General features: G+C 39.7%; 1 pseudogene; it reads left to right on the forward strand.

Annotated features, from left to right (window-relative positions):
• Nucleotides 1-5147: 5147 nt before the first annotated feature.
• LOC104850306 lies at nucleotides 5148-5983 on the forward strand (annotated as a pseudogene).
• The last annotated feature ends 916 nt before the right edge of the window (nucleotides 5984-6899 follow it).

A 6899-nucleotide genomic window follows, 5' to 3' on the forward strand; every position in this document is an offset into this window, starting at 1 on the left:
AGGAATATCTGAGTACATAGTCTTTACTGGCCAATCCATTCTATGTTCTTGCTTCTGAAGTTGTTTTTGGAGTCATAAGTCCAGTCATATCACCTCACTTACTAAAAAGCAAATTGGCTATCCCAAATAATGAAGATAACTAAATAAAAACCAAATAAAAAGCCACTTGCTCATTTCTTAACAGTATGATTTATGTAAATATGGAGACAGGCTGTATAACATATGAAATAAATCATTGTATTTCCCAGAAATTGGAGAGAAATGGGGAAAACTTTTGACAGAAAGTAAATATAATAATCGATTTAGCGTAATCAGTGCCATTTCCCCCAGTGGCAGTGAAATACCCAAGCTCAGCTTCCCTTGGACTTCCATACCCTATCCAGATGGTAGCCTTCAGTAATCCCTGCAAACAGATGGGACCCACATGTAGATAGCTTGGTGTAACTCAGTGTGTTTGTGGCCACATTCACTCCTTTGTTCTGAGACTGAATGTGAAAAGGGCGGTCTTTTTCCTAGATGCACACCCATCCCCTGGCCCTGGGATGCCTCAGCATGTGGTTAATGGAAGAGGGGGACACTTTTGCCTTCTGATTTCTTATGATCCTGGCCTTGTAAAGTATAGCATGGCAATATGGAATTTGTTCTAAGTCCTTAGTGCATGAGGTGATAACCACAAATAGACCCACCTGACACATCAGGTGAAGGGAATTCCTATTATTCAGCTGTAAAAGGTGCAAGGGAGTATCCAGAAAGTAGAGGATCCTTTCTGGGGGTGAAGACAAGGGATTTGGAGGGGTGACGAGCACAGTCATTTGGGATAAGAGAAGGTCACTGGATAACCATGGTGGTGTTGATTATCACAGCCATTGAAAGGACAGCTAGGCCCCTCAACCCAGGAATGGCCAGGGGCCGCAGTGGCTTTATTATCCATCAATTACTGGAGTAATTGGATACTTCTTCCCCAAGGATTTGAAAGCCTTGAGCACCAGGAATAAAGACTGGAGAGAAAGGTTTTACTTTAGTATGAAATCTGGGCAGCTGGGCATTCTAAATATCGTCTAAGAGTTGTTTGCACACACCCAAAAATCCGTACAAATAGAAATGGAACATTCGCAGGAGAAGTAATCATTCTGTCTCCTTGTGGCCCAGTATATTACTCCTGACAGGTGAATTGCCAAAAGCTTGATTACTTGTTAATCTGAATTAACACCATGTGTTAATCTGAATGGTAGCTAGTAGGAAGAGTTTAATGCAAAGAATCTTACTGCAAAGTAAATAGATATTTGAGCATATTGGCTATATCCTTGTGTTTCACCTCATATCCTCTTGGCACACCTATCTTCCTATGGTGGCAACTAGTTATATGTAGGTAGAAGTTAATACCACCTTATCTTAGCAACACTAATCATCAGATGCAAGGCTTCTCTGAAGCTCCTGTGTTCTGAGGGTATGCATACATCTGACTGGAGTAAGTCCCATGGGAAAACCCCTTGACCACTGGCGGATGACAATCAGTACATACATATTTGTCCCTGGGACAGATAATTCTGAGGCACATTTACAAGTTACTTCAGGGGATTTCCAGAAAGTTGAGTCTCAGTTGCCCACAAAAGTGACAGCTTACTAATATGCCCTTAAATTTTTAATCTGGTCTCATTCTTCTTAGTGCATCCATTTTTATTCATTGAGATCACTTTCCAAAGTAGGTTGACCTGTGCGTATACCATGTTATAAAACACTTATCTCAGCTCTGCTTTCTGAGGAAACTAAAACCAAAGGAAGGAATATACCCGCCCTTCTGTTGAATTGGATACGAGAGGAAAGAATAGACCTTTTGAAATTCTGAACCTATTTGGAGACAGGTTGCCCTAGTAGGAAAGTCCCTCTAATGGAGGATTTTTCCATTGTCTTTAAAGTCAATGCTCAGAAATTAGAAGCCATCATATTTATGAAATTAGAAGTTATTATCATATTTATTTTAATTGGGAGACAGTCTTATTAATTTGTATCTGCACATACCCTGAAAAGCACAAACCAGCATACTGTTGTGGAGGGGCAGTAATGTGACAGTATGTTCTACTTCACTATCTCAAAATAACCTCCTCATATAATATTCCAACACCCCAAAACCAAAAGAATACAATGGGAATGTCACTATGACAGTTTTGGGGAGACTGGGCCAGAAGAGACTGGCAAGTTCCACATCCTGTCCATTGGAACACTCACGCTTAGAGCCCTGAGCTGCCAGATAAGAAGTCCGGTGGCCCTAGGCTGCCATGCTGTGGAGAAGCATAAGCAACATGAGAAACTTTGGAAGATAATACACTGCATGCAGAGAAAGAAACAGAGACTGCCAGAGATTATGTAGCTACAGACATGGGAGTAAAGTTTTCTTAAAAGCCCACTGGCTGGGGATGTAGCTCAGTGGTAGAGAGCTTGCCTAGAATGTATGAGCCCTTGGATTCAATCCCCAGTCATGGAAGAAAAAAAAAAAAAAAAAAAGAAGCTCACCCACTGGCACTTCTTTTTCTTTTTTTTTCAGTGCTGGGGATTGAACCTAGTACTACACATGTGGTCAGCATATGCTCTATCAATGAGCCTCACTTTCAAGTTCCCTCCTCCTTTGGTGATATGCCCTGGATCACAGCTAAACTCCTCTGCTGAGTTTTTCCTGAATTCCTGACCTGTAAAACTGAAAAAAATAAAATATTTGAGCTCTTATATTTAAGTTTGTTATGCAGCAATTGACAACTAAAAATCCCATCATAATACCTACAATTTATCTAAGACTGAATTAATCTTAGGATTAAATCAACAAAAGGCAGAAGAGCTTTATCAGTTCAGGATTTTTTAAGAACTCAAAGAAAGTGGAAAAGCATTTGATCTTATAAAAAGTAAAAATTTGAAAGTCATGAATTCAATCAAGATGGTGCTCTGGGAAAGAATAGAAACAAAAGAATATGATTCCAGTGACTTGTAGAAGCAGAAGCCATATCCCCAGAATTCTAACAGCAAACAGAAGGTAGGACTATGCATTGCCCAATTTAGCTTTGCTCCCTAGAAAATGCTTAAAGCACAGACATAGTTGAGCTTGGTGGCACAGAAGTGTAATCTCAGCTCTTTGGGAGACTGAGGCAGAAGGATTGAGCCCAGCTTGGTCAATTTAGTGAGACCCTGTCTCATTAAAAAAAAGGGCTGGGGATGTGGCTCATTGCAAAGGACCTAGATTCAATGTTCAGTAGGGCAAAAATAAGTAAGTTAAGTAAATAAGTAAGTAAGTAAAAGCTTGGAGACATCAGGACAAGACATCATTGTTCATGTCTCATAGGCATTTCATTGATATGGGCTGATTTTCTCCTGTTTTGTAGTGATGGCTCCCCCTAGAGGAGTTTCTCACTTTTGAATTAATATTTTCTTTCAAGAAGACTTCAGTATTCTTGAAATTATTACATTAAGGTCCTTGACATCTCTGAAAATGTTTTCAAACCCCGTAAACCCCATCCTATAAGTATTACAATTTTAATTTGAATCATTATTTTCCCATTTATAATAATGTGATGATAAACCATTTATATATCAGAAATATAAAATTTGAAATCATCAAGCGATAATATAATTTTCTTGGAAGTCAAAAGGACATAATAATAATCATAGAAAGGAATACTATTTTTCTATTTTAAAAACATGAGTATAGTCTCTGTCTTCAAATGGAAAGATCTCCAGGATACATTGTGAAGCTTTTTAAAAAAAGTATAGAACAATGGATATATGCTATCTTTTGTGTTCACAAATTCTGAAATTACATTCAGGAAATTTAAAAGTAGTTACTTGTAGGTTTTAAGGGATGGGAACTCGGCTAATATGGGACAAGGTTGGAAAGAGACATTCTACTTTATACACATACATATATATGAAGAGAGGTGTAGCCTGTATGCACACAGTATATATGGAGAGAGAATATATATATATATATATATATATACATATATATATATATTTCAATTATGTGACTACATTATTATCTCTTTTTTATTTAATTCTTTTTTTTTTTTTTTTTTTTTTGGTACCGGGGATTGAACTTGGGTCCTTGTGCTTGCAAAGCAGGCCACGGAACTGCTGAGCTAAAATCTTTTTTTTTTTTTTTGGTACCAGGGATCGAACTCAGGTCCTTGCACTTGCAAGGCAGGTGCCAGAACCACTGAGCTAAATCCCCGGCCCCATTATCTCTTTTTAGATCACCTAAAATCCATAGTTTAAATTAGGGCTCACTCTCGATCTTGCACATTTGGACAGATATATAATAACATTTGCCCATCATTTTAATATATCATGTGGAGTATTTTCACCACTCTTAAAAATACGCTGCGCTCTGCCAACTCATCCCTTCCCACTCTACCACAACCTCTGGTATCCACTGATCTTTTAACAGCTTCAATAGTTTTGATTTTTTCAGAATGTTGTATAATAGGGATCATACTGGACGTAACCTTTTCAAATTGGCTAAATATCACCCAAAGCCTCTTGTGCTCATAGATGACTGAAGTGTAGGTGTGATACTGGATTAATCCACTGATGGGTTTACAGCTGAGTGTGATGTTGGGAGTGAAGCCTGATGGGAACAGGTGGGTCACCGTGGCTGTGGCCTGGAAGGGTGCATCATCTTCCTCCTCCCTTGATGGCTGCTGCTTCCTGCCTGCCATGCCATGAACTGTTTCTCCTCGGCCATGCCATCCTGGCTTGGAGCAGCTGACTATGTGCTGAAACCTCTACAAACTGTGAGCCAAAATAAACCTTTCCTCCTTTAACTTGTGGGTATCAGTATTTTGTTCTAGCAACATGAAAGTAACTGGACACTTAGTATTATGCATTGGATTTTTTCCATATCTTTACATGGCCTGGTAGCTCCCTTTTGGCACTGAATAATATTTCGTAGTCTGGAGGTACCACAGTCCATTTATCCATTCACCTACTGCAGGACTTCTTGGTTGCTTCCATGTTTGGGCAATACATAAAGCTGCTATAAATATCTGTGTGGACAAACATTTTGAATATGTTTGGATAAATATTGAGGAGTGCAATTACTGGATTTTATGGTGAGAGTTTGTCTAGTTTTAAAAAAGAATGCTTCTTCCTTGGGCAAACACCAAATGGCGGATGACGCCCGTGTAGTGGCAAGGCCCGGAGGCCCCCAGGGGCCCAGGCATAGGAAGCTTGGGCAGTGGCCTCCAAGGCCGCAGGCACTGCGTGGCAAGGGCCGAGGCCAAGGCCATGGTGTTCTCGGAGGTAAGGCAGAGAACACGGAATGGATGACTGTCACCAGGTTGGATCGGCTGGTCAAGGACATGAAGATCAAGTCCTTGGAGGAAATTTACCTCTTTTCCTTAGCCATCAAGGAGTCTGAGATTATTGACATTTTCCTGGGCATATCCCTCAAGGATGAAGTTCTGAAGATCACGCCAGTGCAGAAGCAGACTCGTGCTGGCTAGCAGACCAGATTTAAGGCATTTGTTGCCACTGTGGACTACAGCGGTCACGTCGGTCTGGGTGTAAAGTGTTCCAAGGAAGTAGCCACTGCCATTCGCGGAGCCATCGTTCTGACCAAGCTCTCCATTGTCCCCATGCGGAGTGGCTATTGGGGGAGCAAGATTGGCAAGCTTCACACTGTCCTTTGCAAGGTGACAGGCCGCTGTGGCTCTGTGTTGGTGTGTCTGATCCCTGCCCCCACAGACACTGTACCTAAGAAGCTGCTGCTGATGGCTGGTATTGATGACTGCCTGCTATACCTCTGCCAGGGGCTGTACTGCCACTCTGGGCAACTTTGGTAAGGCCACCTTTGGTGCCATCTCCAAGACTATAGCTACCTGACCCCTGACCTCTGGAAAGAGACTGTCTTCAACAAGTCTCCCTACCAGGAATTCACACCAGAGTTTCTGTTCAGAGGACTCAAGCTCCAGCAGTAGCTACAACACAAGGGTTTCTATAGAAGAAAAATAAAAATGAATGAAATCCCTCCCCCCCAAAATTAAAAGAAACTACCAAAATATCTTCCAAAGTTCCTGTACCATTTTGTATTTCAGCCAGCAATGAATGAGAATTTTTATGACTTCACATCTTTGCAAACATTAAATATTGTCAATGTTCTGAACATATCAGAATGGAGTTTTGACCATTCTGATGAGTAAACAGTGATATCTTATTGTTTTAATTTCTATTTTCCTGAGGATATCTGATGCAGTGAATTTTCTCATGTGCTTTCTTTTACGTCTGTGTATTTTTGGTGAGGTGGCTGTTAAGTACTCTGGCACATTTTTAATCAGTGTTTGTGTTTTAATATTGAGTTTCAGAATGTCTTCATGTATTTTGAATAAGTCATTTATTAGCTATACCTTTTGAAAATATTTTCTCCAAATCTGTGGCTTGTCTGCTCATTCTCTTGATATTATCTTTTAGAGAGCAGAAGTTTAAAATTTTAATGAAGTACAGCTTGTTAATTATTTCTTTCATGAATTGTCACTTTGATATTGTATTTTAAGTTGTTGCTATGCCCAAGGTCATCTAAGTTTTCTCCTATTATCTTTGAGGAGTTTTATAGTTTTGTGTTTTATATTCAGGTCTATGATCTATTTTGCATTAATTTTTGTGAAAGGTATAAAATCTGTGTCTAGATTCATTTTTACCTCCGCTTTTGAAAAGATGAGATCTTTGCTCCAGTGTACTGCCTTTGCTCCTTTGTCAAAGATCAATTGACTATATTTATATGGATCTATTTTTGTGCTCTCTTCTATTCCACCGATGTTTCTGTCTATCTTTTCTCCAATATCACACTGTTGATTATTGTAGCTTTATAGTAAGTCTTCAAGCCAGGTAGTGCCATTTTTCCAACTTTGTTCTTCTGTAGT

The sequence above is a fragment of the Fukomys damarensis genome, unplaced genomic scaffold (genome assembly GCF_012274545.1).
Source record: "Fukomys damarensis isolate Sample0158 unplaced genomic scaffold, DMR_v1.0_HiC HiC_scaffold_39, whole genome shotgun sequence".
Classification (NCBI taxonomy): Eukaryota; Metazoa; Chordata; class Mammalia; order Rodentia; family Bathyergidae; genus Fukomys; species Fukomys damarensis.